This window comes from Tiliqua scincoides, chromosome 8, assembly GCF_035046505.1.
Source record: "Tiliqua scincoides isolate rTilSci1 chromosome 8, rTilSci1.hap2, whole genome shotgun sequence".
NCBI classification, from domain to species: domain Eukaryota; kingdom Metazoa; phylum Chordata; class Lepidosauria; order Squamata; family Scincidae; genus Tiliqua; species Tiliqua scincoides.
The window spans coordinates 13,943,225-13,951,241 of NC_089828.1; the positions used below are offsets into that span (position 1 = coordinate 13,943,225).

Genomic DNA, 8,017 nt, shown 5'->3' on the forward strand with positions numbered 1-8,017 from the left:
AGTTGAGACTCAGAGGCAAGACTTCAGTTCAACAGTTCACATGATTGTGCAGGGCAAGCCTTAGGATCTGCGGGGCCCAGTTGGAAACATTTTTTTTTGCAGGGTCCCAGCTTCACAGCCAAGATCTGCAGAATCTTAGATCTCAATACAATTTATTATAGACTTTATATCTCTATGGTAGGACAGGAAGCCATCAAAATATGCACTTAAAAAGGGCATGTGAGTTAATCGACCAAAGGGATGCAAACTCATTTTAATATATAAAACAAGTGCCCATTGCAATGTGTTGTTGTGTACATTGACAAGACTACAGTAGGTTATACTAGCAAGCTTGCCCCCCCGCCCCTTAGGCACAGGGCCCAATTGGGAGTAACTGGTCCAATTAACTTAAAGCTGGCCCTGTGGCCATGAAATCATTTAGGACAAGTCACCATCTCTTTGCCTAACCATTGTGGGTTGTTGCAGGGATAAAGAGAGGGAGAGCACATATTCTAAGCCAAGCTCCTTCATGGGAGGGCAGAATAAAAATGACTGTAAATAGAAGAAGGAAAAGTTCAAGGAATGGTGACTAGTTTAACAATTCATATTTATAAACTTAAATATATAATATCCATTGATCTACCGATCACTCCATCAATTGATAGATGCCTAATGATTTTTACAAATACTCTTAAGGATGTGCAAAAAGTGCCTTTCCTAATGGAGGGCAAGCTACTTGCCTGGGAGGAGAAAACTTTGGTGACATCTCTGATGCAGATTAGTAACACTTGTAATGCAGACTTTCTAGGAAGAAACTTGATGCTTCCCTGGGTTTCAACCCCACTGTTGCTGCTCATGGAGCAACTTTTACAACACACAACCATTGCTTGAATCGGTATTAGTAGCAGCAGAGTCCACAGAACAAGGATGCTGACCGAAATATTCACACAAAATGCCCATACTACGTGTGCCACCGTATTGGAAGCTGGTTTATCTGACTAGGTGTGGAGAGCCATGTGATTCAAGATGGTGAAGCCCATAACATGGACAGTATGAAACAGCAAATTCTCAACACTAATAATGTTGCAGGGTGTTCCCAGATGTTGCAAGGTTCAAAAGCAAACTCAGTAGGCAAGAGTGGTGATCTGTTCCAAGCCTTGATTCCATATTCCCACAGCGTCATCTCGAGGGATCCTTTCCAAGTGTTGAGAGTGAGTGTGAGAGTCAGAATGGGAGATGTGAAGTGGAAGTGAAGTGAAAGTGGAATGAAGTGAAGTGAAAGTTGGGTGAAGTGAAGTGTTTTTCCAGTCTGCATCCCTCTCTTTTATTACAATTTCGAGTTCCCTCTTGAGACACGTACATTTCACATTGGCTCAGGATTGGTGAGCCTCAAGTCACCAGTTGTTCAAATTACATTCAACATATACAATTTACAGATTTTGAGCAGTCAGTAGGTGGTACTGCAACTTCAGTTGTGCTCAAAACTGACCTTATCTCTTGACCATCTTGTTAACTTTCTTTTTCCCACTTTATGTAGCCAAAGTAATGCAACTTACTTGCCATTGGTTTGCGGGCTCAGCAAAAAAATTGCTGCCTTATGCTTTTTCTCTGGGAACCTGACCTTTGAACTGTGTTTCTTCTTTACTAAACCCTTTTAATGAAGTTAGACCACTAAAACTCACTTAAGATAAGTTTGTATGTTAGTTACACTTGTTTAGCCACAAAACTAGGTTTAAAATATTGAAAAGAAGGAAAAATCAATAACTAAGCTGCCTAGTGTTCTTCTATAATATAGCTATAAAATTTGCTATAAATACTAGCCATACTACTTGTCCCAGCATTTATACAACCTTTTGCTCTTCAAAAGAACTTCAGACCGAAAAATTCAAACTGCAAACATTTTTTTTCTCTTCTTCGAAAACAAAAGCCTGTTGTTCTAATATATCCTTATCAGAATAATGTGTGACATACAGCCATGATTTAGCTTGCTTGCGATTTGAAAATTTTCAGACCAGAGACAAAAATGATTTTTCTTAGCATACTCTGAAGCTGAACTGTCTGGTTCAAAACTGCAAACCCTTTGCTCTGCAGACAAAGGCCTTTAAGACAAGTGCCTCTATGTTCGAATGTATCAACCTTGTTCTGTTGTAAGGAGAAGATTGACATGTCACCAAGATCCAGGAAAATGGTTTGACTTTTAAAACAGACTATTTTTCTTTACTCTAACTTACATACGGACCGACCAAAAAGATGCTGTTTACGTTTCAGGTGAGCATTCCTGTTGAACCATAGCATAACATGCCTGACAGGCCTTCCATCAGTAAGATCAAAAAGTTGTTGTAGTTTTTGAGAAACCTCATTGCAGTTTGTGCCATACTGGATGCTGAGAGGGTATGCCAAAAATTATCAAACACTGCGGGCATTTTTCAAGTTATATAAGAAGAGCCTCACAGAATCAGGCCAAAGGCCCATCTAGTCCGGCTTCCTGTATCTCACAGTGGCCCACCAGGTGCCTCAGGGATCACAAAAGACAACAAGATACCTGCATCCTGGTGCTCACCCTTGCATCTGGAATTCTGAGGAGGCCTACTTCAAAAACAAGGAGGTTGCACACATCCATCACGGCTTGTAACCCATGAGGGACTTTTCCTCCATCAGTCTGATGCAGATCCTAGAACAGGACTGGGTAGACTGATGGAGGAAAAGGCACCTAGGCTAGATACCATCACCACATCCTGTGGCAAGGAGTTCCACAGACTAATCACACGCTGGATAAAGAAATATTTTCTATTGTCTGTTCTAACTATCTCAAAACTAAATTTTAGTGGATATCCTCTGATAAGAAGTATTGTGTGAGAGGGAAAAGAAAATCCCTCTATTCACTCTATCCATCCCCTACATAGTTTTGTAGGTCTCAAATATGGTTACGCAAAAAGGCTTTTTAAAAATGAGTGATATAAACTAAGGACTCCACTGGTTTAAGACACAATCTTCCTGCCACTCACAAAAAAAGCCTCTATATATTTTGGGAATGTGGTTGTCAGTGCAAAAAATATGTCTTATCTCATGGGACAAATGGCTCGCTGGCTCCACCAGTACCTAATGCATTGTTTTTCCTGGCATCTACAAACAATGAAGGATTAGACAGCAAACATGAAAAATAATTGTGTTTAAGGCATAGACAGGTGCACTTAATGCTACAGTCAGGCCCGGGGTGGCTATTTTTAAAGTTATTTTCCTTTTTCCGGGTAAATAAGTTATTAAAAATATCCTAACAGCAAAACAAATGACAAGAATTTATTACTAATGTATCGGGTCTGACAACTTGCATTGTCATGCAGGACTGCTGAAATACAAGGACTGGGATATGGTTACAAGAGAGAATCATTACAAATTAAATCCTGAAACCTGTTGGATCTCCTTTGGCAACGTCCAAACCTGCAGTCCAGTGTGCAGTTGTAAGTTTTTTTTAATCCCATTGACTTCAATGGAATGAAAGCAGATTAACTGCATGGAGGACTACTGCCAAAGTCACATTGTCTTCTAAAAACTAGTTCCAGTCCAACCCTGTTCCTCGTCAGACTGCATGATGCAGCATGGCCAACAGAGTTTGCACACCGCAAGCTGTGGGGCAGGAGAGTGGCAAGTAAAAATCAGGGGTGTGCCAAAGCCACATCACCTTGATGCATTGAAGTGTGATGGTGCTGATTGTTCCATGCTGGCTATCCCTCGACTCTTTGAATGTTGCTGGCCCAAAGAACAAAGACTCAGAGTTTAGCAGTGGGGAGAGGATTGCTTCACCAGTCCTCCTCCACCACCTGTCTCTTGGCTCCTTCCCTGGGTGTGCTCCAGCCCCAAAACAGCCCTCAGGTAGCCTTCCAGAGACCTCTCATCATCAACCTGTGATGACCAGGTTGACCAGATGACCATTACCAGGGCTATGAAGGTTCAGCTAGAGTTCCTGAGATGGTGACCAAGATGGTGGGGCAAGCCTGGAAACAAACACAAATGTGTCCAACAATTTTCCACGGGCCAATACCAATGCCCATTTGGTGTGACACCAGCACAATATTCACAGATAATGAGAACAGAGTCACAGATAACCAGAAGTGGGTGGCATTTCTGTCCCTGGCAGATAAGCAAATTCGCGGATAGCAAATTCACATATAAAGAGAACTGACCGTACTCTAATATCTTATGAATAGAGATATTCTTAAATGTTTCTATTTTTTTCACAGATTTCATTTTTATTGAAGGAAAAAGTGCTGAAAGCAGTGTGATGTGATTTTATTCCAAGGGCACATTTTTATAAATTATAATAGCTTTGAAAAGTGTACTAGGTAGGTGATATAGGTGGTATAGCGTCAGCAGATGCAGCTGCAGTCATTACACAGTCAATTTGGTATTGGAAAATGGTTTTATTTTTTAGTAGGCTTTCGGTTTTTTTGTTTTGTTTTTTACAAAAATGAGAAGCGTAGAAAGCTGTGTTATGTGTTTTTATTTCATTATCACCAGAAAACCACACCTCTAACCTCAGCTACTGATTAAATGCTCATGATAAAATGTTGATGATCTTGATAAGCTTTGCTGCTAGCTCTCCAATCAGAGATGACTTCAATATGTGAGACGGCCCAGTGGTGGACTTAACCTGCCTTGCTTTGCATCGGCTTCCGACTGTATCGGGAGTCACAATGAGGATTCCCAGGTGGGCCTAGTGTCACGCGGGCTCAGCACCCGGGGTGTTTACCCTGTTTGCCCAGTACTAGGTCTGCTGTTGAGATGGCCTCAATCAGGACCACTATTTCAGTTATCTTTTTTTTTTTCGTTTGGGGAGTTTTGCAATGTGCACACATAATAAAATGGAGGCTCTATATTTAGGAACGAGATACGGGCACAGTCAGCTCCCAGAATATCAGGGTGCTGGTTTCTTTTGTAGCATAAAAAAAACTGATTAAGATATTAACCTGTGAATCATGAAGCTCCCTGCCATGAAGTTCCCTGCCAGAAGCTCTCTGCCATTAACTCACTAGATGGCCTTAGGCAAGTCACTCTTTCTCAGCCTTAGTCCTGGAAGTTATCTAATTACCCAAGTTATTGGTATAGGATCTTAAACAATCCTTTCTCAGCAAGTCCTATCACTTGCAAGTTCTGGCTTTGTCTTCTTCTTGAGTTCAAGGTCCTCATTATTTCATGCTGCAGCTTTGCCTGCACATAGTTACCCGCACATTTCAGCAGGATTCCATGATATCCATAAGACAAGCGTAACTTTTCACAGGATGATAGCTAAAGACTTAAGTTCAGGAAAAAACTGATTGGCTAGCAGAAGTATATTTGCTCTCAAGCATGGAAAAAGATGCTCAAAAACAAACAAACATGTTCCTTGGGTATCTGCATATGTGATTATTTTTTTAAGCCATTCCTTGCAAACTTTCAGAAGACTGGACAAAAAAAGTTTCAAGTATAGCTGCTTTGGTATCCCCTACAGTAGATACAAGATAAGATCAGATTGAATACAAATAGTTTATATACCACCCGTCTGGTTGAGTCCTATCTCCCCCCCCCCCGCCGGTGTAGCTAGTGCTGTGCCAGCGGAGGCTGCTTTATGTCAGCTGCAAAGCTGCCTCTGCTGACAAGCACTACAGGCCCACTGGTGGGGAGGCCAGAGTGGACTGCTGCATGAGAGAGAACCATGGAGATTGGCCCCAGTACTTAAGCTTGAGGGAAGAGGGATGAATAGGGAGCAGGTGGGTAGAATGGGGAAAGGATGGAGGTGGGAGGGAGGATTGATCAGGCCCAGGAGAGGGCAGGATTGGTTAGTTGGCCACCTTCAGTCTCGAAAGACTATGGTATAAGCCTACAGCACCCGGTATTCCCAGGCGGTCTCCCATCCAAGTACTAACCAGGCCAGACCCTGCTTAGCTTCCCAGATCAGATGAGATTGGGCGTGTGCAGGGTAACAGTTGCTGTAAGTGCAGGATTGGTGGCGGCGGCACATGCCCACTCTTGACCCCATTCCCAGGCCTGATCCTCCGTCACCATTCCTGGGCCTGATCCGCCTTCCTAAGTCAACACTGACCTGTGCCAGCTGTGGTGCAGGTCTGAGTCATCCCATAGTGGCTGCTTACTCCGGAGCAAAGGAACAAACATCCCTTTCCTTTCATATAATTTCCTTTCCTTTCCTTCCTTTCCTTTCCTATCATTGCACCTAACAGAATAAGGAATGTTCCTTACCTCGAGGAGACCTCCAGCAGCCTCTCTGCCTGTGCGGGGTTCAGCGGCAGCCATTTTGGTGGTGCCGTATTGCTCCATGGGCTGCCCCATTAGAATTGGGCTATAAATCCAAAGTTGTACTGAGAGTGGCACTTGTGAAACAGAAGTCATTAATCTGTCAGTGACTCATTCTGCAATTGCACAAACTTTTGCACAAGTGTTTACATTCTGTTCATTCACGGTTCCTTGGATCCAGTATCGTGCACATGGCGCTTTGCAGAGTTTTCTAAGGAAAAGAGACAGGTTTTGACGTCACTACAGACAGTGTATAAGACAACTGAGGGAGGGGAGGGAGAAATCAAGAACTACAAATCGGAGAAGCAGAGGAGAGGGGAAGATGCAAGGGTACAGATCTTCTTTTCATTGGCACTCTATTGCTGGATAAGAAATAGGACCATTTAATCACCTAGAAGGAAGAGGATGGGGAGTTTGACTGCTTTTTTACTAGAAGGAAAAAAATCATAAAAACATGACAGATTGTAAGATGATACCAGGCAAGGCAGTAACTACTCCCAGCATGGGTTGCTGCTAATGAATTATATGCTGACAACCAAAACTGGAGGAAAAAAAATCCAGTAAAGCAGAAAAAGGGAATTAAGTACTACAGCCTGGAGGCTGAGAAGTGAAATTGGAGAAAGAGCACAGAATAAAAGTTCCAGGGTGGGGGGTGAGAGCCTAAAGTAGATGAATGTCCAGACAGGTTGTGTGCTGAGAATAGAAGCAGACAATGCAGTGAAAAGCACATGATGGGGAGTCAGAGGGCACAAAAGTGGCTGAGGAGCAAAAGAAAGGCTTGGACTCCCCCCGTGGGAAATTAAATTAGCAGCCAGCAATGCGGTAGTGGCTGCTGGGAATAATATGGCTGTTTAAATCAGAGAAAAGGAGAAGTGAGAAGGAAATGAGGGTTGACATCAACTGGAAAAAGACGAGGGAAGATTATTACAATTTGGTTAGGTGAAAATGTGTGTATTAGAGAGAGAGAGAGAGAGAGAGAGAGAGAGAGAGAGAGAGAGAGAGAGAGAGAGAGAGAGACAGACAGACAGACAGATAAAAGGATCATTGAGCTGAAATAACCTTTTTTCAAACTGTTACCCAGATCATGGAGGGATAGTGCAGTAAGTACTGTGGGAGCCACAACGGGCCGTGTAAGCAGTCCCTCCTACTCAGCCTCCTACTCACTGTTGCAGCCATTCCAGGCAGTGAAGACAACAGGCAGAACTTACCGCACTGCCCCTCCTGTTGCTACGCCACTGGCCCAGATCCTCCCGCAGATTTGAGATCAAGCTTGCTCCGTTTTGGGAGCGTGTGAATGAAAGGAGGGCAGAGTTTTCGCTTAGAGTTACAGCTATACAGAATAAGTCGCTACTGAGCCGTACATTTTTCCCTTGTACAGCTAGCAAGCCGGCATTATACTAACCTGGGACAAACCCACCGAATGGGAGGAGTAAGCAAAACAAATACTTTTCCTGGTCAATTGCGATCGGGCAGATTTCAGCCTTTGCTAATTCAATCAAAGGCCTGGAAGCCTCTGGAAACTTCTCTCACAACTCTTTCCTCACCCAGCACCTTCCCAGACATTTCCAATGTATATGTTAAGGTGTCCAACTCCTCCCCATCTACTTTGATTGCTCTGCCCTGGGCCTTGATTCTTTTTTCAGCACAGAAAAGAACAAGTGTCTTCTTGGTGCCAAGGTGGTCATGCCTGACCCCCTCCTCTTTGTCATTCCACATTTCCCTTCTCCTGACCTAAGCACCATACTCTATGCAT

At 43.2% G+C, this 8,017-nt stretch overlaps 1 pseudogene; it reads right to left on the reverse strand.

Annotated features, from left to right (window-relative positions):
* Window positions 1–5,830: 5,830 nt before the first annotated feature.
* LOC136659788 (5S ribosomal RNA) lies at window positions 5,831–5,950 on the reverse strand (annotated as a pseudogene).
* Between the last annotated feature and the right edge of the window lie 2,067 nt (window positions 5,951–8,017).